At 49.0% G+C, this 27,550-nt stretch overlaps 1 protein-coding gene across 1 annotated transcript in view; it reads right to left on the bottom strand.

Moving 5' to 3' along the window:
- The window catches only part of LOC147737259 (uncharacterized), a 286,653-nt gene that overhangs the window by 162,871 nt on the left and 96,232 nt on the right, over window positions 1-27,550 (bottom strand). Inside the window, exon 2 of the mRNA XM_086922902.1 lies at window positions 6,923-7,118. The gene's annotated coding sequence lies outside the window, so the exon portion shown is untranslated. The remainder of the gene's footprint in view (window positions 1-6,922; window positions 7,119-27,550) is intronic.

The following is a 27,550-nucleotide window of genomic DNA, read 5'->3' as shown; positions in this document are numbered from 1 at the left end:
ACGATCTCACTGCTCAAGTTGCTGAATTGGAGAGGGTACATAGCCGCTCTTCTGCTCCACGGGTCTGGAAACAGTTGAAAGCGGCCAGGGCCCAACTGGTAAGCCTGGACACGGACAGGGCGGAATTCGCTGCGCTCCGTCTCCAACACACGTACTATGTTGGGGGTAACAGGACAGGCCGCTTGATTGCCAGCGCTTTGAAGTCAAAAACCCAACGCTCAAAAATCTCAGGCCTCGCCGACGAATCTGGCACCGTCCTCGCTGAGGAAACTCAGAATGCGGAAGCCTTCAGATCGTACTATGCTTCACTATATAGGGCCGAGGAGGTACCTCTCAGAGGGGTCGATACCTATTTGAATTCGGCGGCGATCACCAAGCTGTCTCGGGCTAGTGCAGAGGCTCTAGATGCCCCCATCCGCCTGGAGGAGGTGATGGCGGCTATTTCCCGCCTACGCCCGCTTCAATCGCCGGGACCGGACGGCTTCTCGGCCGGCTTTTACAAAACCTTCAGTCAACTGCTGGCTCCTGTCCTCACCCAGCTCTTCAATTCCTTGGAGGGCCCGGGCTCCATCCCCCCCGATATACTGGCGGCCGAAGTGGTGGTGCTACCTTATCCGGGCAAGAAGCCCACACATTGCTCGGAATTCCGTCCAATCTCTCTGCTGAATTTAGACCTGAAACTCTTCACCGGAATCTTAGCCGCGCGCCTGGGCCCATGCCTACCTGGGATTCTGGAGCCTGATCAGTCGGGCTTTGTGCCTAATCAGCAATGCAGTGATAACACCAAGAGAGTGCTCCACCTGATAGATAAGGCCCATTTCCAGGACTCAGATGCCGCACTGGTGGCCATTGACGCCGAGAAGGCGCTCAACCGTGTCGATTGGTCCTACCTCCAGCAAGTCCTGTCACGGTTTGGAATAGGAAGCCGCTTCCAGTCCTGGATTGCCGGCTGTTACCATCCCCCCCAAGCTCGCGTTCGTTTGGGTGGTCTTCGGTCTGACCCGTTTGAAATCCAACGGGGCACGCGACAAGGGTGTCCCCTGTCCCCCCTTCTATTTGCTCTTTACATAGAGCCCTTGGCGCAAAAGATCCGGGATAACCCTGACATCCAAGGTATCACCTTCGGCCGAGAACCACACACAATCAGCCTCTATGCTGACGACATCATAGTCGCTCTCGACCGCCCGGACCTATCGGTGCCCGCCTTTTTGGAGGAGCTGGCTGTTTTGGGCTTCCGAATTAACGGGGGGAATCCTTGATATTACCCCTGGGCGAAAACGCCCACCCCAGCAGACCTGCCTCTACCTTTGGGAGTGATCTCCAGTTGGCTGCACAACTCCAGTACTTGGGGATCCCCCTTACCTCGTCGACGGAGTCGACGATAGCTCTTAACTACAAGACCCTTACAGCCCAAATCCGGGCGGACCTGGCGCGCTGGTCTAAGCAACCCCTCTCCCTTTTAGGAAGAGTTGCTGCAATAAAAATGTTGATCCTACCAGAAATGTTATATCTTTTTCAGACCCTCCCAGTTACACCTCCTGCAGGCACCATATCGGACTTACAGGTTGCCCTCCATCATTTCATCTGGGAAGGGAAACGAGCACGCTTACATAAACAGCTGTCGCACAGGAGCATGGATGAGGGGGGCCTCGGAGTCCCCAATCTACTGCAATACTTTCAGGCTGCTCAACTCCGCTATCTGGTGGAATGGTATCGGCCAGAATCCGAAAAAAGATCGCTCTTCCAAGATAGGGCTATGGCTCAGACATCCCTCTGGAGAAATCCTTTCCTCTCCCGAAAGCACCGGCCACGATACATGTCCAACTCACCTATCACCCGCACCGTTACGAAGGTATGGGACATGGTCGCCGTCAAAAAAGGCCTGACCACCTTCCCTTCCCCATTCACCCCAATCTTGGACAACCCGGACTTCCCGCCGGGAAATGACCCTCATGCCTTCTTGCAGTTGCGAGGCTCCGACTGCCGATGTGCCGGTGACCTCTTTGACACACAGGGCTTTCTTCCCATCTCGGACATTAGACAGGGCTACGAGATCACTGACCCACACCTTTTCCAATATTTCCAACTCCGACACTGGCTCACCGACCCAGCCATCAACGCCCTAGTGGGCCGCCCATTGACAACCTTCGAGAAATGGCTGCTGACAAAAGAGACGGATGGGCGTCTCATCTCAGATACATACAAAATGCTTACGCCCCCACCCTCCACAGGTAAAACAGCGGGTCAGAAACGTTGGGAGGCTGAACTCGGTAGAACACTAACATCTACAGCACAGCTTTCCAAACTGTGTGGCGCGACACATTACTGTGTCGCGCCCCATGCGTAGGTGTGTCGCGCTATCAGATTTATGAGGGCAGATTTATGAGGAGAATGAGCGATATTTGCACTGCAGACAGCCTCCCACATTCCTAGTCACCAACAGACACCTCTCTGCCCCTCCCCGCTGCATTCGTAAAGAGATTCATTAGACAGATAAGGGAAGCATTGCTCACCTCCCGAGAAGAGATTGCACAGACCTAATCGCAACTCAAGCCCATTGGCTCTGCTGGTGAGCCGGAGTGGAATGTGTGTCTGCCAGACAAGGCGCCGCTTCGCAGCCCTGATCTGAGCCCCAGCTGAGCCATTCAGCCGGGCTCATTGGAATAATTGCCGGGTGCTCACACCACGCTGTGCTTGACAGAGCAGGGTCCGGCCAGGCCCTGTGGTATCATCACATTCACACTATCCTGCGCATTTGTGCCAACAAGTGTCAGATGATAGAGGTTTCCGAGGGAGTAGTCAAAAAAAGGGCATGATACAAGTCACAACTTTCATGTAGAACCTGATGAGGCAGTGAAAGTTGTATTGATAGTGTAAATGTTATGGATGGATGAGTGAACAAGGGTGTATGGATGGGTGGATGAATGAATAGATGGATGGATGAGTGAAAGCATGGATGGCTGGGCGAAAGGGGGTGGATGATTGGATAAAAGGGCGGATGGTGGGTGGATAAGTGAAACATTGAATGGATGAATGAAAGGGAGGGTGGGTGGATGAAAGGGTGGATGATGGATGAGTGAAAGGGTGGATGGAATGAAAGGGTGGATGGAATAAAGGAGTGAAAGGGTTGATGGATAGATGAGCAAAAGAGTGGATAAAGAGATGGATGAGTGAAAGGATGAATGGATAGGTTTGGAGATGGATGGATGGTTTGGATATGAAGGATAGACAGACAGAATGGTGAAAACTGAAAGATGGATGAAAGACTGAGCAGACGACACAATGTAAAGGTTAAATGGTGGCCATCAGCAGGTAAATGGTAGGATGAAAGAATGAATGGGTAGAACTATGGAAGAGACAAGCTATCTTCTGGGTAGGGTCCTGATGATTTGCTTAATTTACATTGTGCAATAAGAGCTTTGGGTCGAAGTGGGGGTATTTTCAGTGGGTGAGTGTGTGGATGGATGAGTGAGCAAGGGTGGATGTATAGATGGATGGATGGGTGAAAGTATGGATTGCTGGGTGAAAGAGGGTGGATGATTGGATAAAAGGGCGGATGATGGGTGGATACATGAAAGATTGGATGGATGAATAAGAGGGAGGATGAATGAAAGGGATGGAGGATGAATGAGTGAAATGAGGGATTGAGTGAAAGGGTGATGTAATGAAAGGGCGGATGGAATAAAGGAGTGAAAGGGTTGATGAACAGATGAGCGAAAGGATTGATGAATGAGCCAAAGGGTGGATAAAGAGATGGATGAGTGAAAGGATAAATGAATAGGTTTTGAGTTGGATGGATAGGTCTGTATATGAAAGGTGGACAGACGGAATGGTGAAAAACGGAATGATGGATGAAAGACAGAATAGACAACAAAATGTAAAGATTAAAGGGTGGACATCAGCAGGTAAATGGTAGGATGAATGGATAGATCTGTAGAAGAGACAAGAGATATCTTCTAAGGAGGGTCATGATGATTTGCTTCATTTGCTTGGTGCCATAAGAGTTTTTGGTGCGACGTGGGGGTATTTTCAGTTTCTTCCTACTCATGTGCTGAAAAATAAATGGTTTTGTGCCAAACAACAGCAATCTATCTTGATTGAAAGCATTGACAAACTCAGTAGGCTCGGCCTTGGCAAGCGCCTTTGGTGGTTCGGGCTCGCTCGCTCGCGTTACCGTGTCCCAAAATTTTATTTTCCAGACTGGCGTGTCACCAACATGAAAAGTTTGGAAAGCTGTGATCTACAGAATGGAGACACATATACTACAGGGCCTCACATACGTTCATATTAGCTGAAGGCACTGAGGAGCGATAGGCGATAAAAACGGCCAGTGGGACTTACTGTCCGAAGTGCGAGAACGGTTAAAAAAGCTGGTGGTGGGAAGGATTGTTACCTGTAGAAGTATTACAAACGCTCGGGAGAGCGGGCGCCAGGATATGCGGGAGATGCAATTTTGGAGTCCATTCTTTTCCTTTCTTAGATCTTGACATAAAACACACTGAAGGCCGTCTCACAACTTGCTTACACCGCAAACCCACCGAGAGAAAAACTTTGCTTACCTACAGTAGCCACCACCCACGGGCATTAAGAGACTCCCTTCCCTTCTCGCAGTTTTTACGCATTAGGAGAAACTGCTACTTTAAAGAAGACTATTTTACCGAGGCCAAAATCCTAAGCCATAAACTCAGAAGTAGGGGATACCCGCGCAAACCGGTGTGACGCTCCTTAAAACGGGCGTGGTATTGCCCCAGAGAAACTCTCTTGGAACCAAAACCCAAAATAGACCAGGATAAACTAATCTGTGTCACGACGTTCTTTCCAGCTTCCAACGCCATTAGGAAAAGTGTGCTAAGACATTGGCCTGTACTCAACGCTGTCCTACTGAACCTCGAACGCCCTTTATTTGCTTTTAAAAGAGCTAAAAATATAAAGGACCATCTTGTGCGTGCATCCCTCCCCCAACAATCACCTAAAAATTGAGTTGGAAGTACTTGCAAGGGCTGAGTGGTAATATTATCGACACTTGTGTCCCCTGAGGAGGACTGCATCTGGGAGACAAGAGGCTCCAGTGATAAACACTGCTCAGTTAATTCAGTTTCGTGCACGAGTACACTTGCTGTCCTAGTTAAGAATGCATCAAGCATGGCTACAGTCCCTCCACCCAGCCTCTTCCAGGCGTGGTCAGGTCTGCTTTGACCTAAGCTTCACCCGGGCGCCGACCATGCAGTGGAAACACGTTGCGCATAAATGCACGACCCCGGCAGCAGAGTGGTCGGGAGTCTAATGTTCCTGCGGAGAGGTTGGAGTTTTGTTGTCTAGTGGCACTTTTGACTGACCAGCATGGCTAGTAGCTCTGAGGGTTAATTATCCTGCTCCAAAGAATGCGTACCAGGCTTTTATCACAAATATGACTGTATTTTAGGATTATAGCAATGAGTTACTGGTTTTGTCATATATATCCTTTTGGTACTTGTGCAACGTCTGGTGCACTACAACACCTAGCACTAATCGGGGGAGTGGAGGCTCAGGTGCTGTGTGTTCAGAAATAACATGGGTTTAACCCCTTCGATGCTTATGACGGAACCGTTCCGTCATGACCACGCCCGTTTTTCGAACCTTCAGCACAGCGTGAAAATTCCCGCCGCGCTGAAGGTGTTAAAACCACCTGCTGCCAAATTCCTTGTGTGTCCAAGAGTTCTCAGGCAACAATAAAAATGTAAAGACGCCTCCTGTGAATAAGATTTCTGCTGGAGCGAGATCAGCGTTTTGTCTAGAGGCAGTTTTCCCTCATCATGAAGTAGCAGAGAAGGGTAATGTGACTGTCAGTCAGTCAAACCACTTTATTCTTCAGTTCATTAAAACCACACAAGTAAAGTTCTAATAAAGTTCTAATAACCCAGTGCACAATAAAATCATTTAAAATACAATTTGTGAGCAAAAGAAAAAAGAATCAATGTTACAAAATCAATTTCATAGGCACATAAAAACCCCGATAGCCAATAGCACATATATAGACAAAGGGACTACTACATTAGGGGTATTTTCAAGACAGGCAGCAAAAAAGGAAAACAATGATCATATGTATACAGTCGATGCTTATGCAGCATTTATCATAGGGTACCTTTTTTGTCTGAGACGAACGGCTGCTACTAAGAAGCTTGCAATATTAGAAATCTCCCATGGGTCAATCAACATTTGGAGATAAATTAAACCAGGTTGAACCTGTACAAAACCTTTTTCTCTTAAAATAGTGTGGGCCTCCTCGGTGAAAGATGCTGGGTTCCTGCGCGTAAAGACCGCGCTGACGAACTATTTCAAAGAGGCCGCGCGCAATAGTGAGAGAGCGAGGGGTGGTGGCGCTTTATCCAGGCAGGGGACAAAAGCCAGCCCAAGCAGCAAAGAATCCAGCTGAGAGCTCTGGATTCAGGACAGGAGGTGGCCAAAGACTTCACATTTGGAATTTGCACTTTATGCATGTATTCTACCCACATTTTTTTGTTTATTTTTTGGTTATCTGGTATTCCAGCTCCTTTTATTTCTGTGGTGGAAGGTGGAGGACATGATGTGGATAATGATGTAGTCACACCTTAGGTCTATCTGATCTTGCTAACAACCGAGGATCAGCCCTCTCCCCCAGTCAACGGAACCGCCAAACGATTCGAAATACTTGTCACAGATAATGGTGAGGTTGTTTCTTCCGCTATCGTCTTAGAGAGTGTACATTAACTTGCGGAAGCACCATACGTGATCGTGTAGGAGTTCCAGGTGCAGTACAAAGATTAGAAGGTGGGGCCACGCCAGAAGTAGGGTGTGGGAAGAGTTGGTTGAGTTCCACGGCTGGTCTGGCAGGCCCAGGGCATGGACGCTCTGTGGGACACTGTCAGGCTGTCAGCAGCACAAGAATATAAAGAACGCCACTAACCTTTCTCTTGTGACCAGCAGAGACGATGATAGTCGATGATTCCCCTAATTCCCTTGAACGCAACCCCCAGCAGAGGAAAAGAATCCTGCTGCGTGTGATCGTTTCCAGGGGAAAAATATAACAAACTTGCTGCAACCGTTCTGGTCTCTTCGGGGTCTGGTCTAGGAGATTGTATAGTACCCGTATGGATTTGACCCTGCAGGACAGGAGAAAGAAAAACACAACAGATATATGGGAGCTCTCGCTAATGTTCGACAATTGTAATTAATAACCTCTATACCCACTCACAAGAAACTCAGGCAGCTAGGATATAAAACAAACCACCACTGTAAAGGAACCAGGAACAAGAAGGATGTCCTTCTCCAATCAATGTGGTGAAACTACCAATACTTTAGTTAGGGGAAAGCGGTGTTACCGCTTTCAAAGGTGGTGTGCACTATAATACATAGACCCTGGAGGTCTTACTCCATTTTGTTCTTTTTCAATAAAGATTTCTCCAAATTGAAGTAGTTTCAAACCATAGTATTTATTTATTGATTTTATCTCTTTTCATTCTTCGAAACATTTGTTTTCTGATTCTCACATCATGATTAACATTTTATATCCACCCAATGCATTTCGGGTCATAATGGACCCTTCCTCAGGGGTCTAAATGAAAACAAACAAGGAAATATTATGAGCCGTCCGGTCTGGTAATATACCACAAGGTGCGTTGCATTTAAATTATTAACATACTCAACCCAATACTACTGCTGATACAAAACTGATGTAACTATAAACGTGATATCTCACATTCATGGCCAACTGAGATCTCTACCCAATGATTAAAACATGAATCAAACATGACCAGTGCTATAAAACTCATGGTTGAGCGAAAAACTTAAATGTAAAAGATCATTCGTTTTTGCATGACGCTATGTTAAGTTGCTGAGGTTACAAATGACTGTCCAGTACGAATCACTCTGACACTTGTGAATACCAACTCTAGTGTCTACACTCTGTTGCTTAATTCAAAAAAAGCTAACATTTTGCTCATGTAAAGAAGCATGATTGCAGCGCGCTGGGTTTTTGGCACATAACACTAACAATCAAGTTAACGCGAGTACATTTTACTTACGAAAATGCAAAATTCCAACGTGTCGGGTTCGTTAACCAATAGATGCTCAGCTTACTGGCCCTAGAGCCCTGGAACTTAAATACGCGCTCTGATTGGCTTAGATTGCGATCACATGTTCGCGGTGAAAAATAAAAATACGAACAGCATTGAATGTATTAAATGTGCATATTGTCCCTTCACAAGTGTATTTCTTCATTCATGGCATGAGAGTGTCAAGTAACACTATACGTTTTAACCACAACTACACAGCTACACACTGCTCTTCTGTGATGAAATAGAATGTTCGTTATCAAAAATAAGGGCTAATCAAAGTGTACAATAATTTGCACCACCAGCCGGTAATGCGTGCATGAAATATTGTTCTGCCCTCTGCTCTTTAATAATTAGGAAGTCAGGGGCAGGCAAAAGCACAAACGAACAAGTACAGCCAAATGTTGCGGAGCTGCGAAAAGCACGCTCCGGTGTGTCCTCTGTACGAGCAGGGTAAGGCAGCCATGAATGAACCGTGAGCCGTGGCAGCCATGAATGAACCGGAAGCCGTGGCAGCCAAGAATGAACCGTGAGCCGCGGCAGCAAGGAATGAACCGTGAGCCGCGGCAGCAAGGAATGAACCGTGAGCCACGGCAGCAAGGAATGAACCGGGAGCCGTGGCAGCCAAGAATGAACCATGAGCCGCAGCAGCAATGAATGAACCAGGAGCTGCGCCAGCCATGAATGAACTGTGAGCCGCGGCAGCAAGGAATGAACCGTGAGCCGCGGCAGCAAGGAATGAACCGTGAGCCACGGCAGCAAGGAATGAACCGGGAGCTGCGGCAGCCATGAATGAACCGTGAGCCGCGGCAGCAAGGAATGAACCGTGAGCCGCGGCAGCAAGGAATGAACCGGGAGCCGCGGCAGCAAGGAATGAACCGTGAGCCACGGCAGCAAGGAATGAACCGGGAGCCGCGGCAGCAAGGAATGAACCGTGAGCCACGGCAGCAAGGAATGAACCGGGAGCTGCGGCAGCCATGAATGAACCGTGAGCCGCGGCAGCAAGGAATGAACCGTGAGCCGCGGCAGCAAGGAATGAACCGGGAGCCGCGGCAGCCAAGAATGAACCATGAGCCGCAGCAGCAATGAATGAACCAGGAGCTGCGCCAGCCATGAATGAACCGTGAGCCGCGGCAGCAAGGAATGAACCGTGAGCCGCGGCAGCAAGGAATGAACCGTGAGCCACGGCAGCAAGGAATGAACCGGGAGCTGCGGCAGCCATGAATGAACCGTGAGCCGCGGCAGCAAGGAATGAACCGTGAGCCGCGGCAGCAAGGAATGAACCGGGAGCCGCGGCAGCAAGGAATGAACCGTGAGCCGCGGCAGCAAGGAATGAACCGGGAGCCGCGGCAGCAAGGAATGAACCGTGAGCCACAGCAGCAAGGAATGAACCGGGAGCTGCGGCAGCCATGAATGAACCGTGAGCCGCGGCAGCAAGGAATGAACCGTGAGCCGCGGCAGCAAGGAATGAACCGGGAGCTGCGGCAGCCATGAATGAACCATGAGCCGCGGCAGCCATGAATGAACCGTGAGCCGCAGCAGCAAGGAATGAACCGTGAGCCGCGGCAGCAAGGAATGAACCGTGAGCCGCGGCAGCAAGGAATGAACCGTGAGCCGCGGCAGCAAGGAATGAACCGTGAGCCGCGGCAGCAAGGAATGAACCGTGAGCCGCGGCAGCAAGTAATGAACCATGAGCCGCGGCAGCCATGAATGAACCGTGAGCCGCAGCAGCAAGGAATGAACCGTGAGCCGTGGCAGCAAGGAATGAGCCATGAGCCGCCGCAGCAAGGAATGAACCGTGAGCCGCGGCAGCAAGGAATGAACCGGGAGCCGCGGCAGCAAGGAATGAACCGTGAGCCGCGGCAGCAAGGAATGAACCGTGAGCCGCGGCAGCAAGGAATGCTCCGGCGTTTCCTTTGCTTGAAAAGCGGCTCTGGTGCACAGAAAACAAGGAATGGACAACACAGAAAGGAAGCGCACTGGCTTCTTCCCGGAGTTACCTGTACCGCCAATAACCCTCTGCGGGGAAATCCGGAGAGCGGGCACTGCAAACGGGATGAAAAGCGGTCCTCAGCTGATTCAGGACCGACGCTGAAAAGGCTTCACGCCGGAGTCCGGCGGGGACCACCATCCGCCATCTAGACTCAAAATCCAAACGAGTCAAGCACCCGCCTCAGGCGGAGGAGGAAACTATAAACGGCCTGCCCTCGGCCTCCCTCGACCTCGCCTACTGCCTGCTGGGAACTGTAGTCCCTGTCGCCTTTTCTTAATCTAAGCCCGGGAGCTGGCTTATATAGCCTGTTTCATTGTTCTCAGGTGGGGGATCACTACAGTCACTCAGTTATTTCACCCTGAGCCTCTAGACGAGAGAGCCTCTCTTCAATCTGTGTTCATTTTTGTAGAATAGGGTCCAGTAAGGTAGCCATAATTTTTTCTACACTTTTCCCCAAGAAGTCATCAGTTAACCCTGGCACAGGAGTTGTGGTCAAAGTGGGGAAAGTCAAGTGTTGAATGAGGTGTACTAATTCCTTTGACTTTGACTTCTGAACCCCTCCACCCCTTCACCTCTTAACTGCGGTTCATTATTAAGATCAGGGTGGGTACAAAGGTCGAGCTCCCTAATAGGTGTTTCGTTGAGGGCAAGTTTAACGGGAAGAATTTCAAGAGGCTTGGTACCAGGTTCTCAGTTGGAAGTACTTGCAAGGGCTGAGTGGTAATATTATCGACACTTGTGTCCCCTGAGGAGGACTGCATCTGGGAGACAAGAGGCTCCAGTGATAAACACTGCTCAGTTAATTCAGTTTCGTGCACGAGTGCACTCGTTGCCCTAGTTAAGAATGCATCAAGCGTGGCTACAGTCCCTCCACCCAGCCTCTTCCAGGCGTGGTCAGGTCTGCTTTGACCTAAGCTTCACCCGGGCGCCGACCATGCAGTGGGAACACGTTGCGCATAAATGCACGACCCCGGCAGCAGAGTGGTCGGGAGTCTAATGTTCCTGCGGAGAGGTTGGAGTTTTGTTGTCTAGTGGCACTTTTGACTGACCAGCATGGCTAGTAGCTCTGAGGGTTAATTATCCTGCTCCAAAGAATGCGTATCAGGCTTTTATCACAAATATGACTGTATTTTAGGATTATAGCAATGAGTTACTGGTTTTGTCATATATATCCTTTTGGTACTTGTGCAACGTCTGGTGCACTACAACACCTAGCACTAATCGAGGGAGTGGAGGCTCAGGTGCTGTGTGTTCAGAAATAACATGGGTTTAACCCCTTCGATGCTTATGACCGAACCGTTCCGTCACGACCACGCCCGTTTTTCGAACCTTCAGCACAGCGCGAAAATTCGCGCCGCGCTGAAGGTGTTAAAACCACCTGCTGCCAAATTCCTTGTGTGTCCAAGAGTTCTCAGGCAACAATAAAAATGTAAAGACGCCTCCTGTGAATAAGATTTCTGCTGGAGCGAGATCAGCGTTTTGTCTAGTGGCAGTTTTCCCTCATCATGAAGTAGCAGAGAAGGGTAATGTGACTGTCAGTCAGTCAAACCACTTTATTCTTCAGTTCATTAAAACCACACAAGTAAAGTTCTAATAAAGTTCTAATAACCCAGTACACAATAAAATCATGTAAAATACAATTTGTGAGCAAAAAAAAAAAAAGAATCGATGTTACAAAATCAATTTCATAGGCACATAAAAACCCCGATAGCCAATAGCACATATATAGACAAAGGACTACCACATTAGGGGTATTTTCAAGACAGGCAGCAAAAAAGGAAAACAATGATCATATGTATACAGTCGATGCTTATGTAGCGTTTATCATAGGGTACCTTTTTTGTCTGAGACGAACGGCTCGTACTAAGAAGCTTGCAATATTAAAAATCTCCCATGGATCAATCAACATTTGGAGATAAATTAAACCAGGTTGAACCTGTACAAAACCTTTTTCTCTTAAAATAGTGTGGGCCTCCCCAGTGAAAGATGCTGGGTTCATGCGCGTAAAGACCGCGCTGACGAACTATTTCAAAGAGGCCGCGCGCAATAGTGAGAGAGCGAGGGGTGGTGGCGCTTCATCCAGGCAGGGGACAAAAGCCAGCCCAAGCAGCAAAGAATCCAGCTGAGAGCTCTGGATTCAGGACAGGAGGTGGCCAAAGACTTCACATTTGGAATTTGCACTTTATGCATGCATTCTACCCACATTTCTTTGTTTATTTGGTGGTTATCTGGTATTCCAGCTCCTTTTATTTCTGTTTTACAGGTAGTTTAATTTCGCCAATAGATTCTTGACAATCAACCAGATTTATGGTAACTTTAGTTAAAGAGGGTAATCTGGTTCAGCTGTATAATACGATTTGTGTTGAGTGGAAGTCACAACGTTGCTTTGCATTTGCAGCAGAACCCTAGCATTGGCAAAGCCGATAGGCCTGGCTTGCATTTTGAGTCTTGGGTAAAATATAAAAAAAAGCCTGCTGCAGTGAAAAAAAAATGTCATGCACGCACTCAGTAGGGGGAAGACTAGGCACAAGTCGGGGTGGACATAGCTGCACCAGGCTTCCCCACACTATTTTTAGAAAGGGGACTCCACTCGCCTTAGTCCTAGACTAAAGGAGGTGGATGCAATGTGTCACCCTGTGCCCCAGCAATGCAACCACTTATTTGCAAACACTTTGTGCATATAACCTGGCCTCAAGGTGTTATTTAATCTCCATAACACCCCGTTCATTTGTGAGAATAGCTCATTCGGGAACTGTATATTTCTTCCCTTTGTCTCTTCCGCCTTCTTTTTCCTCCCTCCCCCTGTCACACTCCTAATTCCTATATTTATTTCGCTCTTGGAACAAATGTAACTTATAACCTGTAACTTTGATCCTCATGTAAATACTGCTTCTACCTGCCTAAAACGACGGCCGCAACAATCCCTCCTGAGTCTCTTCTGACCTTATCTCCCTCTACCCCCTACCCCTCCCCGCTCTACTCTTCTCCACTTTCCTGCGTTTTACCTTTTGCCCTCACCTGACCTGGCCCTTTAGTCCCCTCCAGTTCTATCTGTGAATATTTCCCTCGTCATTTGAGATCTAGCTATTTTGTCCGATGCCCCATAGAGCTACCTGGTTTAGCTATAGGGGAGACATGCCTGGGATTCTCTCCGTGGACGTTACCTACCCAGTCGGTCTTTTGACAGACTTCCCTTCATCTCTCTTGTCGTCTCCTCCCGCTTCCTCCCTCTTTTTATTGATCTCCTTCCCTCCTCTCTCAATGTATTGAGACTGACCTATTCTGTCTGATGCCCAGTGGAGCTACCTGGTTTAGCTATAGGGGATATGGGCCGTGGATTACCTCCTTTGGTCGTCACCTACCCAGTTGGTCCTTAGACAGACTTCCTTTCGTCTCTACTATAGTCTCTTCCCTTATCCTCACTTTCTCACCTCCCCTACACCCCCCCCCCACTACTTCTCTCTCTCCTTTCTCTCCTCTCCTATTGTTTTGCTGATTGTTTGATATAATGTGTAATTTTCGATCTTTTTCTGTTATATTGCTGAACCACATTGTTGCACTTCCTTTTGTCTCTCCTGTCATCTCCTCCCGCATCCTCCCTCTATTTATGTCTCTCCTTCTCTTCTCTCTCAATGTATCGAGACTGAACTATTCTGTCTGATGCCCGATGGAGCTACCTGGTTTAGCTATAGTGGAGATGGGCCGTGGATTCCCTCCTTTGGTCGTCACCTACCCAGTCGGGCCTTAGACAGACTTCCTCTCGTCTCTCCTTGTTGTCTCTTCCCTTATCCTCCCTCTCTCACCTTCCTCTATTCATGTCTCCCCTTCTCTTTTCTCTCAATGTATCGAGACTGAACTATTCTGTCTGATTTTAAAACTACAATTTTAAACTGTAACTACCTCAGGCAAAGACAGTTAAAGACATTTTAAAAGAAATAGATGAGATGATGCAATAATAGGTAGGGAAAATCGTTGTTTAACTTTTTTAGGAAAGAAACATCACACGTCTGCCTCCTTACCACTTCCTGGACTCTTCTCACTGCAATATGGGGCACAGGTAGGCTGAAACTCACAAGATGGAGAAGAATGATGTGGGGTGTACCCTGCAAAGCCTTAATAGACATGGTTTGCTTGGAGCTTAGGAACCAATCACCAGTCCTAAGTCTGCTGGCCTGGCTGTGGGGCTGGGAATTACATTGAGGTGCTGGTGTAATATGAACATGGCACCAGGCTGATGTTCCATCCCACTGCAATAGAAACCCTGAGGTCCATGCTGTGGTTTCTGGTTTTCAGGGACCTTGGGGTTTGCTAAGTGTGACGGGGTGAGGCAGGTCACGACAGAGGAGGAAGACAGGAGTTCAACCCTTTCCTATCTTCCAATACAGCCCCGAGTATTGGGACAAGACAAAGACAAGCGTGTTCGTGCCGGAGGAGGAAAACGAGCACTGTTTCTTTAACTGGGCGGAATTTGGATCCTTGAACACTGTAAATATAGAACACCTCAACTGATACTGCCCTGTCTTCTTTTCCTTCGCTGACGATACCGAAAATAATCGAGGAAACCGGTCAAGCTGGAGTGGAGAAGAAAGAGCCCCGAGAGACGCAAAAGTAGTACCCCGGAGAAGAAGGACCACGAAAGCCCTCTCCCTTACTATAGGAGCACCCTAAGACAAAGACGAGTGTTGAAATCAATAAAACCGTCTTTAAATCCAATCCGGGTTCCCGTGAGTTTCTCTGACCGGTCACACTAAGCTTCACAGGTCCTGGTTGTAGGAGAGTAGGGTCTGCAATCCTATGATCACACAGATTTTTTTGCTTTTGTTTCACTGGTTTACGACTTTCTCTGGCTGTGGGCCTGCCAATCAGACCCACAGCCTAGCTGTTCTCTCACTAAATTACGACATGTACCTTAGGTGCATTTACCAATTGGTACTGGGCCACCTTATCAGACCCTGTAACTCAGGGCATAGGTGTACCCAGGGCCTACCAGGGGCTGAAGCATGTATTATGCCACCCCTGGCTGGCCTCCTAAATTTAACACAACTGGCTGCATGACAGCTGGGGTAAAGTCGTGTAATCCCCCTTTGCTGTAGATATAGATACCTATATCTAACCCTAAAAATGGACACACAGATTCCTATCAGTCACTCCTATGGCAGGCCTTGACAATCCTGAAGGCAGAGTGCATGGAATCGTGTGAGATGGTGCTCTGGCATGAGCTGAGCCCGTTTGCAGCTTGCGGAACCAAGTCCTAATAGCTGTTCCATGATAACGCATACCATATATTCTTAAGTGCATTATAATCCTCGCGGTTATATGCTATCTCTGGTATTGCTTTATCAAAACATGTCGAGTAAGGTGTCATACGAATTGGAATACTAACCCCTCGCCAATTCTGGCGACGGAGTTAGCATTCCACCCTTCTAGAGGAACACGACATGTATGTAACTGTGAACCCCGGTTAAAGTTAACTGAAGCCTCAGCTCCACAAAATGGATGCTGCCACCACAGACACGAGTCTGACCTCCTGCTGCTGGGAGTCCTTCCAGCGAGGAGAGCCTGGACAAAGGGTTTCCTGTCAGGGGCGGTGCTAGCACCATCCCAGACAGGGTTTTGTGTATCCTGGGTAGGCAGGGCTTTACAGGAAGGTGACAGCTGAGTGGCACCCCGGTGCTCACTACGCATAGGCCGGCCAGAACCAGTTTCAGGGGCACACCAGCCCCTGGCCTGGGGAAAGTCCAGCATGGGAGAGGGGTGTGACCACCCCCCTCCTAGTCCCACCCATAGGCAGGACCTAATCACCGGGTCAGCCCCTTTTCCTAGTATAAAGTTAGGCGCGGGTCCCCTTCCAAATTAGATCATCTTTGGAATCAAGACACGACTTTCTACGAAAGGACTTCAAGATTTCTTCTTCAAGATTCTCCCTTGTGACTAAGGAGTAGTCACCCTGCATCTGCAGGCACCATCTTAAGAACACTGCGGTCTGCTGCAAGTCCTTCCTCCGGAATCCGACTGCCCAGCTCGACGAGAACCGGCTTCCCTGGCACCTCTGACCTCTACCCACCTCTACAGCTAAGCTGAGACCCGTGGGTGCGACGAGACCTCGAGGGACCGGCCATCTTCAAGACTGCACGACTTCTTTCCAGCACGACCGCCGAGGGATCCTCTGGTGAGTGCTTTGGGGTCCGAGAAGCCCCGACCCTGAGCAGCTCCAGCACCGAAGTACAGCCTACCAGCATCTCCACGATCTGCGTGGGGCCCTTCTGCTTTTTGCTGCTCACCGCGTTGTTTGGCTACTAGCCCGCTGGCTTGTGGCCTTCTTAACGACGCCCGACGACATCACTGCTGCTGGTCTGGTTGCTCCAGACTGGCCCTTGCTCCCTTCCAAAAGAGGAGCACCCCGGACCCTCCTGGTCCACTCCAGACGCCATTTTGAGTCCACCGCGTGGGCTTGAATTTGCCAAGGCTTTGTTGCCCAATCCTGGGTCCAGTGACGCCGACAGCTTCATCCATCGTGGGACAGCTCGCACCTCCATCCTGGTCGCCGACAACGCCTCCTGGTCCGTGAGATCTGTAGAGCACAGCGTCGCCCACTCACCTAGTCGAGGTGACTACCATCCGGTGCCCTCCTGGTGCCACCTGACTACTGGCTAGTAGTCACGAACTTGGTCCCCTCTGCTTTCAGGTGTCATCCATCTTCGATCCAGGCTTGGATCAACTCGAACTATCTTCACTGGTCGCCTGCCAGCAACTTCTTTCTTCAGGCTCCTGGTCCGGCAACGAGGATTCCCGACGTCTTTTGAGACCTATGCAGCTGCAGCCCCTGGGCTAGGTAACTTCGGCATTTTGGTGCCCCAGCATAGCCTCACTATCCAAGGGTCAGGATCCACTGTCGTTTTCTCCCTACCAGGTCGGGTTCGCCCGAGAACACTAACTTTGCTTTTACTAGCTACCATAGACTTTGTCCCGCATCACGCGTGAGAGTGCACCCTCTGCACCCGAGTCCCCTAGGCCTCCTATTCGTAATCTAACGATTCTATAGTCAAGTCCTAGCGATTCCAAAGCCTATTAGTCCAGTACTTACCTGCTAGTAATTTCGCATTCCACTTCCATAGTATATGGTTTTCCGTGCCCCTCGGGCATTTGTGTATATTGTGCTAACTTAAGTATTTTCGTAAGAGTTTTGTTTTGTGCTTAGTACCCTGTCCTCATAAAGAGTACAGGGCTGTTGTGATTCTAATAAATACACTGTTTATTGTCATAACACTTGTGTGGTGTCCTTTCACTTGGTGTTCAATGGGTATATGTGTGGTAAACAGCTGGCTTAACACGCCCTCTAGAGTCTTAGCCTTAGACTGCTCATATCCATGCTACTAGGATAGCTGGTCTATAAGGTTGACTTACAACCAATCATCAATAAGGGTTGTTGGACTGATACATAGTGATCACTAGAATATTGAGCACTGCATATCAGGCCACCTTCTCACATTGGTGGCAGCGGTGGGATTTGAGCTTGCTGTTGTTTTACCACACGTATCCTAAGAATATCTGGTTGAAAGATCACATAAGTACTTCAGGTACATATAACTTAGCTTAGAATACTCTGAGTTCTACTGAACCAGCTGTTGTAGCTCCGCAAGGCTTAGCACACCTTGGCTACAACTCTTAGCAAGGGATCAGTAGGCAAACATATAGTGTAGGTAGGTGCATCACTTACACCACACTAGAATCAGCATGTCAGACAAAGGAGGAAACACTGAGTCTCCCCTTGTGTCAGTTGACCTTCCACTGGTCACTTCCAGATATGCTGCTCTTAGCTTCCAGGAGATGAGACAACTGTGTACCTCCAGGAAGCTAAGACAAGGGTCTAACCCTACAACTCCCTTTCTGATTGGTCTCTTAGAGACTTATGATGCCAGGAGGGCTGGTAACCCAGACCCTTCTAATCCAGATGGGAGCATGCCCCCCCTAGAGGGAACACAAGGTGATCCTGACCTAATCCACCTCTCAGCTGAGACTGAAGAGGGGGATGAGGATGAGGATGTATCTGGGGATGAGGCAGACAAGGGACAGGTAGAGGTCGTTAGACTGAGCAGGTCCAACTTAAGTAGGCATGAGAATGGATTTGGGGGACCCCTAGGCCCACTCTCAGGCCAGCTTAACATTGGGAGTGGACGAGTTAGGTCTCTATCCAGAGGCTCTAACAGATCCATTCGAACCAATGGCTCTCAAACTTCTGCTCACAGAGGGATGACATCCCCTCAGAGGAGAGTGTATGAAGCTAAAGTGAGGGAGGTCAATCTGAGGATTGAAAGGGAAGAACTTGCCCTGGCCAAAGAGAGACTTGCCTTTGCAAGAGAGCAAGAATTGAGTGGGTCAAAACCCACTGGTGGCAGCATTATACCTAGTAATAGGGACAGGAGTTTTGATACAAGACACCTGAGTAAGATAGTGCCCCCCTTTAAAGAAGGGGATGACATCCACAAATGGATAACTGCTTTGGAGAGGGCCTGCATTGTGCAGGGTGTTCCCCAAAGTCAGTGGTCAGCTATCTTGTGGCTCTCCTTTGAAGGTAAAGGTAGAGACAAGCTCCTCACTACAAGAGCTGAGGATGCAAACAATTACCAAGTCCTGAAAAATACACTGATAGATGGGTTTGGCCTAACCACTGAGCAGTACAGGTTGCTGTTCAGGGATACCCAGAAAATTCAGTCTCAGGATTGGTCTGATTTTGTAGATTGTGCCACTAAGGCTTTGGAGGGCTGGTTGCTGGGCAGTAAGGTTACTGATTATACAGGATTGTACAATTTGATCATGAGAGAACAGATTTTAAACAATTGTCAGAACCAGTTGTTGCATCAGCATCTTGTTGACTCAGATCTGACCTCTCCCCAAGAATTGGGAAAGAAGGCAGACAGATGGGTCAGAACAAGAGTTAAGCAGAACCAGGGCCAGAACCAGGGTGGTCAGAAGAAAGCAGACCAGAAGGGTAAAGATACTAAAGGTGAAAATGACCAGAAGTCTTCGACAGGTCCCCAACAATCCAAAGAGGGTGGGGGTCAGGCTTCCCAGAAGAAGAAGACTCAAGAAGGCCCGTCAAAAAGGTGGTGCCAGTACTGTAAGAGTAAAACTCACTGGTTTAGTGAGTGCACCAAGAAAGGAGGAGGGCAGACTCCTGCCACTGCAGCCCCTAAGCCACCTGTGCCCCCTCGTACAGTCAGCAGTGGTAGTGCACCTCCCAAGGGTTTAGTTGGGTTAACCTTGGGTTCTGAGGGGTATGACAACTTAGTTGGCACACTCACTCAGGCTGTCCTTGTCTGTACAGGGGATGTGGATATATCCCCTGATATAAGTCCCAATACTTTGGGCAAATACAGGCAGACACCTTTGATAAATGGAAAAATGGCTCAGGCCTATAGGGACACTTGTGCCAGTGTCACCACGGTGACACCTAACTTTGTGGACCCTGGACAGATCATGCCAGGTACAGATTTCCTGGTGACCAATGCAAGCAATGTCACTACCAGTCATAGTATGGCAATTGTTGCTTTCTCCTGGGGAGGGGTAAATGGCCAAAAGAAGGTTGTTGTTAGTTCAGACCTCCCAGTGGATTGTTTGTTGGGCAATGATTTGGAGTCATCACAATGGTCAGAAGTGGAGCATAGGACTCACATGGAGATGTTAGGCTTGCCAGCACATGTGCTTGCTGTGACTAGGTCACAGGCCAGAAGATGCCCCACTGAACAGGTGCTGGATCCTGGAACAATGGACCAGCCACCTTCCAAGAAGAAGAGCAGTAGGGTTAAGGCATTGCCTTCCCCCTTGCCCCAGGTTGTGGATCAAGTCTCAGAGGAGGCTGACCTACAGGAATTGAGGGAAACTGAGCCTAAAGAGTTCGAACTTGATCAAGTTGAATTTCTGGGTTCAGGTGGCCCCTCAAGGGAAGACCTGGGGAAGGACCAGTTAGACTGCCCTTCCCTTGAACCCCTCAGACAGCAGGCTGCTGCTGAGGCTGCTGGGACGCCACAGGTACCCACAAGGTATACTGGGAAGATGGACTCCTGTACACTGAGGCAAGAGACCCCAAGCCTGGCATGGCCAGGAGGCTGGTTATCCCCTTGTCTCAGAGAGGTTTCCTCCTTACCTTGGCCCATGAGATTCCCTTAGCAGGTCACTTAGGCCAGACAAAGACTTAGGACAGGCTTGTCTCACACTTTCACTGGCCTCACATGAATGAGGATACCAAGGAGTTTTGTCGCTCCTGTGTCACTTGCCAAGCCAGTGGTAAGTCAGGTGGCACAACAAAGGCCCCCCTTATACCAATGCCTATGGTGGGGGTGCCCTTTGAAAGAGTGGGGATTGACATTGTTGGTCCAATGGAACCCCAGACAGCATTAGGGCACAAGTTTATACTGGTGGTAGTGGATTATGCCACCAGGTATCCTGAAGCTATTCCACTTAGGACCACTACAGCACCTGTAGTGGCAAGGGCCCTAGTTGGAGTGTTCTCCAGAGTGGGCTTCCCTAAGGAGGTTGTCTCTGACAGAGGTGCAAACTTCATGTCAAGCTACTTAACTGCTATGTGGAAGGAATGTGGTGTCAACTACAAGTTCACCACACCCTATCACCCACAGCGCAATGGGCTTGTTGAAAGGTTCAACAGGACCCTAAAAGGGATGATTCATGGACTACCTGAAAAGCTCAGGCGTAGATGGGATGTCCTGATTCCCTGCCTTCTGTTTGCTTACAGAGAGGTCCCACAGAAGGGGGTTGGCTTCAGCCCTTTTGAACTTTTGTATGGGCATCCTGTAAGAGGACCCCTGTGCTTGGTGAAGGAAGGATGGGAGAGACCTCTCAAAAAGCCTGCAACCAGCATAGTGGACTATGTACTTGGTCTCCGCTCCAGGATGGCTGAGTATATGGAGAAGGCATCTGAAAACCTTAAGGCCAGTCAAGAACTCCAAAAAGCTTGGCATGACCAAAAGGCTGTCCTGACTGTTTATCAGCCTGGACAGAAGGTGTGGGTGTTGGAGCCAGTGGCCCCAGCAGCACTCAAAGACAAATGGTCTGGGCCCCACACAATTCTTGAGCAGAAGGGAGAGGTCACCTACCTGGTGGACCCTGGAACTCCCAGGAGCCCCCACAGGGTGCTCCACGTCAACAGGCTCAAAGCATATGTCGACAGGAAGGACATGAGCTTGCTCATGGCCATAGATGAGGGACAGGAGGAAGAGAGTGGCCCTCTCCCAGACCTGCTCACTCAGAATCCTGATGATGGGTCAGTAGATGGTGTTGTCTTTTGTGGCAGCCTCTCTGGGCATCAACAGAAAGACTGTAAACAGGTTCTTCAGTCTTTCAGACATATGTTTTCTCTAACACCCAGCCAAACCAATTGGTGTACCCATGAGGTTGACACTGGGGACAGCTTGCCAGTTAAGAGTAAAATCTACAGGCAGCCTGATCATGTTAGAGACTGCATCAAAACTGAAGTGCAGAAAATGTTGGAGTTGGGAGTCATTGAACCCTCAGATAGCCCTTGGGCTAGCCCAGTAGTTCTAGTGCCAAAACCTCACACCCAGGGTGGTAAGAAAGAGATGAGGTTCTGCGTAGACTACAGGGGTCTCAATGCAGTCACTAAGACTGATGCCCACCCAATACCAAGGGCAGATGAGCTTATAGATAGATTGGCTTCTGCCAACTACTTAAGCACATTTGACCTGACAGCTGGGTATTGGCAAATCAGGTTAGCTGAGGATGCCAAGCCCAAGACAGCATTTTCAACCCCTGGTGGGCATTATCAATTTGTGGTAATGCCCTTTGGTCTGAAAAATGCACCTGCCACCTTCCAAAGGTTGGTGAATCATGTTCTCACTGGGCTGGATGACTTCTGTGCAGCATATCTAGATGATATAGCTGTCTTTAGCTCCAACTGGGAGGATCACCTGGTCCACCTGAGGAAAGTGTTAGAGGCACTGCAAGCAGCAGGTCTCACTATCAAGGCCACAAAGTGCAAGATAGGGCAGACACAGGTTGTGTACTTGGGCCACCTTGTAGGTGGAGGCCAAGTTCAACCACTGGAGAGCAAAATACAGTCAATCAGGGACTGGGCTCCTCCAACCACCCAGACTCAGGTTCGAGCTTTCTTGGGCCTGACTGGTTACTACAGAAAGTTTGTCAGGAACTATGGATCAATTGTGACTCCATTAAATGAACTGACGAGTAAGAAAATGCCAAAAAAGGTTCAGTGGACAGCAGGCTGTCAAAAAGCATTCGATGACCTAAAGCAGGCCATGTGCACAGCACCTATCCTCAAGAGTCCAGACTACTCCAAACCATTCATTGTCCAAACAGATGCTTCTGAGTTGGGTGTGGGAGCTGTTCTATCTCAACTGAATTTTGATGGTCAAGACCAGCCCATTGCTTTTATAAGCAGAAGGCTGACCCCCAGAGAGAAAAAATGGTCAGCTATTGAGAGGGAGGCCTTTGCTGTAGTTTGGGCCCTGAAGAAGCTGAGGCCATACTTGTTTGGCACTCACTTCAAGATTCAGACCGACCATAAGCCCCTCTTGTGGCTAAATCAGATGAAGGGTGAAAACCCCAAACTGCTTAGGTGGTCCATTTCCTTACAGGGGATGGACTTTACAGTGGAACATAGACCTGGTACTGATCATGGCAATGCCGATGGGCTCTCCAGACATTTCCACTTAGAACAAGAAGACTCACCTGGTCAAGGTTAGCTTATTGTCCAAAGTTTGGGGGGGGGGGGTCATGTAGGAGAGTAGGGTCTGCAATCCTATGATCACCCAGATTTTTTGCTTTTGTTTCACTGGTTTACGACTTTCTCTGGCTGTGGGCCTGCCAATCAGACCCACAGCCTAGCTGTTCTCTCACTAAATTACGACATGTACCTTAGGTGCATTTACCAATTGGTACTGGGCCACCTTATCAGACCCTGTAACTCAGGGCATAGGTGTACCCAGGGCCTACCAGGGGCTGAAGCATGTATTATGCCACCCCTGGCTGGCCTCCTAAATTTGACACAACTGGCTGCATGACAGCTGGGGCAAAGTCGTGTAATCACCCTTTGCTGTAGATATAGATACCTATATCTAACCCTAAAAATGGACACACAGATTCCTATCAGTCACTCCTATGGCAGGCCTTGACAATCCTGAAGGCAGAGTGCATGGAATCGTGTGAGATGGTGCTCTGGCATGAGCTGAGCCCGTTTGCAGCTTGCGGAACCAAGTCCTAATAGCTGTTCCATGATAACGCATACCATATACTCTTAAGTGCATTATAATCCTCGCTATCTCTGGTATTGCTTTATCAAAACATGTCGAGTAAGGTGTCATACGAATTGGAATACTAACCCCTCGCCAATTCTGGCGACGGGGTTAGCATTCCACCCTTCTAGAGGAACACGACATGTATGTAACTGTGAACCCCGGTTAAAGTTAACTGAAGCCTCAGCTCCACAAAATGGATGCTGCCACCACAGACACGAGTCTGACCTCCTGCTGCTGGGAGTCCTTCCAGCGAGGAGAGCCTGGACAAAGGGTTTCCTGTCAGGGGCGGTGCTAGCACCATCCCAGACAGGGTTTTGTGTATCCTGGGTAGGCAGGGCTTTACAGGAAGGTGACTGCTGAGTGGCACCCCGGTGCTCACTACGCATAGGCCGGCCAGAACCAGTTTCAGGGGCACACCAGCCCCTGGCCTGGGGAAAGTCCGGCATGGGAGAGGGGTGTGACCACCCCCCTCCTAGTCCCACCCATAGGCAGGACCTAGTCACCGGGTCAGCCCCTTTTCCTAGTATAAAGTTAGGAGCGGGCCCCCTTCCAAATTAGATCATCTTTGGAATCAAGACACGACTTTCTACGAAAGGACTTCAAGATTTCTTCTTCAAGATTCTCCCTTGTGACTAAGGAGTAGTCCCCCTGCATCCGCAGGCACCATCTTAAGAACACTGCGGTCTGCTGCAAGTCCTTCCTCCGGAATCCGACTGCCCAGCTCGACGAGAACCGGCTTCCCTGGCACCTCTGACCTCTACCCACCTCTACAGCTAAGCTGAGACCCGTGGGTGCGACAAGACCTCGAGGGACCGGCCATCTTCAAGACTGCACAACTTCTTTCCAGCACGACCGCCGAGGGATCCTCTGGTGAGTGCTTTGGGGTCCGAGAAGCCCCGACCCTGAGCAGCTCCAGCACCGAAGTACAGCCTCCCAGCATCTCCACGATCTGCGTGGGGCCCTTCTGCTTTTTGCTGCTCACCGCGTTGTTTGGCTACTAGCCCGCTGGCTTGTGGCCTTCTTAACGATGCCCGACGACATCACTGCTGCTGGTCTGGTTGCTCCAGACTGGCCCTTGCTCCCTTCCAAAAGAGGAGCACCCCGGACCCTCCTGGTCCACTCCAGACGCCATTTTGAGTCCACCGCGTGGGCTTGAATTTGCCAAGGCTTTGTTGCCCAATCCTGGGTCCAGCGACGCCGACAGCTTCATCCATCGTGGGACAGCTCGCACCTCCATCCTGGTCGCCGACAACGCCTCCTGGTCCGTGAGATCTGCAGAGCACAGCGTCGCCCACTCACCTAGTCGAGGTGACTACCATCCGGTGCCCTCCTGGTGCCACCTGACTACTGGCTAGTAGTCACAAACTTGGTCCCCTCTGCTTTCAGGTGTCATCCATCTTCGATCCAGGCTTGGATCAACTCGAACTATCTTCACTGGTCGCCTGCCAGCAACTTCTTTCTTCAGGCTCCTGGTCCGGCAACGAGGATTCCCGACGTCTTTTGAGACCTATGCAGCTGCAGCCCCTGGGCTAGGTAACTTCGGCATTTCGGTGCCCCAGCATAGCCTCACTATCCAAGGGTCAGGATCCACTGTCATTTTTCTCCCTACCAGGCCGGGTTCGCCCGAGAACACTAACTTTGCTTTTACTAGCTACCATAGACTTTGTCCCGCATCACGCGTGAGAGTGCACCCTCTGCACCCGAGTCCCCTAGGCCTCCTATTCGTAATCTAATGATTCTATAGTCAAGTCCTAGCGATTCCAAAGCCTATTAGTCCAGTACTTACCTGCTAGTAATTTCGCATTCCACTTCCATAGTATATGGTTTTCCGTGCCCCTCGGGCATTTGTGTATATTGTGCTAACTTAAGTATTTTCGTAAGAGTTTTGTTTTGTACTTAGTACCCGGTCCTCATAAAGAGTACAGGGCTGTTGTGATTCTAATAAATACACTGTTTATTTTCATAACACTTGTGTGGTGTCCTTTCACTTGGTGTTCAAGGGGTATATGTGTGGTAAACAGCTGGCTTAACACGCCCTCTAGAGTCTTAGCCTTAGACTGCTCGTATCCATGCTACTAGGATAGCTGGTCTATAAGGTTGACTTACAACCAATCATCAATAAGGGTTGTTGGACTGATACATAGTGATCACTAGAATAGTGAGCACTGCATATCAGGCCACCTTCTCACATGGTGTCTTGCCCCTCCTGCCACTCGCTTCTTTCCCTTTGGGGAGGTCTTGAGCACGACTATAGGCACTAACGATTACTACTGCTGTTGAAAGGGTAACGCTGCTATGTTGTCTTACCCACTACTGTATGGGAGGATGGAAAGATAACAAGAACTGCTCTAAGTATATCTTTTTCATGATTTCTTTTTTTGTGGACAACTCCAGACAGAGCCATCTGTTGGTCATGCCTTTAGCCCTATAGTATAGGGCCCGAGGAGGTTCGTGGAGCCCTCCTTTCATTTGTCGTAGCCGAACTCTATATGTTTCGCTGTCGATCCCCAACCTTTCCAGCATGCTTCTGGGGATTGGTTGTTTGGTCAATTTTGCATTTTTTTTGGGTGTTTGGATATCCTTAAGGTTATAGAAGTCAATAATATAGATAAACACAATTCCAAAAGGCTGTCAGAAAAAGGATACACACTAATGCGGCCCCCTCAGATACATATGATCTTACCCCAGCTTCCACCAACCAAGGTCAGAGACTACCCAGAATTCACTGTCTCTGCACTTAGTTTGGGGGAAGGGGAAGTGGAAGACAAAACAAGAGAGACACGCTTCTGGACACTGGCTCCTACTTCAGGAATTCTTTTGGAAACTCTGGAAGATAAAGCATAAGAATTATTCTCCCTAGTCTTAAGAATACCTTCTACACTCTACTACACTCAGACTCCAGAATGGGTCTTACCAGTGTTAAGGTCGAAGCTAGCTACTCTCCATACAGTTTTGCCTATTTCAGAGTTAAGTATATCTAATTCACTGGAAGAACTGTTGGCGCAATAAATTCTGATAGCTGAGCGAAAGAAAATGACTGTGCCTGAAATCACTCTTCTGAAGTTGAAATTACAGTCTTTTAGTAGCCAGTCTCTTGTTAATTATCACAAACTCTACAGAAAGTTCTTTTGAATTAGCATGTATTGTCAGTTCGAGTTTTCCTATAAATATGGATCTGGCAGTTGCGTGCACAGCCTTGACCGCTGCACATCTTCCGGACCCGACGGAGGACCCGTATCTATGGGAGAGGACCGCCGTCCTTCTCCGCGAAATGCAGGAGCTCTGGGTGTCTGGAGCTCCCGATCCACAATACCCAGTACCCTGTGCGGGTGAAGACAAGCACACACAGGAAGTGACGCGTCAAGGAGCTTCCGGCCGGCTACGTAAGCCGGAGCCGGAGGAAGGAAACTCGCCGATTTTTCCGGCTTTGCTGCGAGGCGCATACTGAAGAAGTTTGAGGCTACTTTCCTATCCCGGTGGGGTAAGGGTGTCAGTGACACCGCCAAGAGTCAATTTTGGTTCTAACTTTGTTCGCGCTAGCGAGTGCTAGCATTTTCATGAACCTGCATGTTCTGAAAAAACTTTATTTAAACTCACGCAGTGACAATTGGAGTTCACCCGTTTTTGAGGTCTAACAATCCTTGGACAAACCTGAACATTTTGTCTGGTATTTTATACCAGGTAGTATATTCCTTTATATCAACTACATGGTGCAGTCCTTGGGGTGGTTGCAGTATGTACTACGTGTCAACACTGTTTAAAGGCTTTTATTTTTAATGGCAAAGAAGTTCCATGTGAAATAAGTGTGTGTGTGTTTGTTCTTGCCTTCTAGCAGAGGACATAGAGCGGTAGCTGCCAGTAAGCTTATCCTTCCTCCCTTGTGAGGCCCACACCCATACACTGACTGGTGGGTGTAGACATCCCTAGGATATTTGGGTGCACTGTTTATGTTTTCTTGTTCGTTTACTCACAGTGTTCAGCCTGCCATCACATGTATATACCATAGGCCTTGATGCTAAATTCTTCTTTCAACATTTCCAGTTCGGATCCTGAGGATTGGTTATTGTGGCACAAAAGTGCAGATTCTTGCCAACATCGTGTTCTGGGTTTGGCCCGTGGCTATAAACAGGTTAGGGTGGATCCCCGTTTTGAGAGTGATCATTCTGTCACTACCTATTCAGTAGGCAAGTTATGTCAGA

Source organism: Lissotriton vulgaris, chromosome 1_1 (assembly GCF_964263255.1).
Source record: "Lissotriton vulgaris chromosome 1_1, aLisVul1.2, whole genome shotgun sequence".
Lineage (NCBI taxonomy): Eukaryota > Metazoa > Chordata > Amphibia > Caudata > Salamandridae > Lissotriton > Lissotriton vulgaris.
The sequence above is the reverse complement of the archived record's forward strand: the minus strand, read 5'-3'. Positions and strand labels throughout refer to the sequence as shown.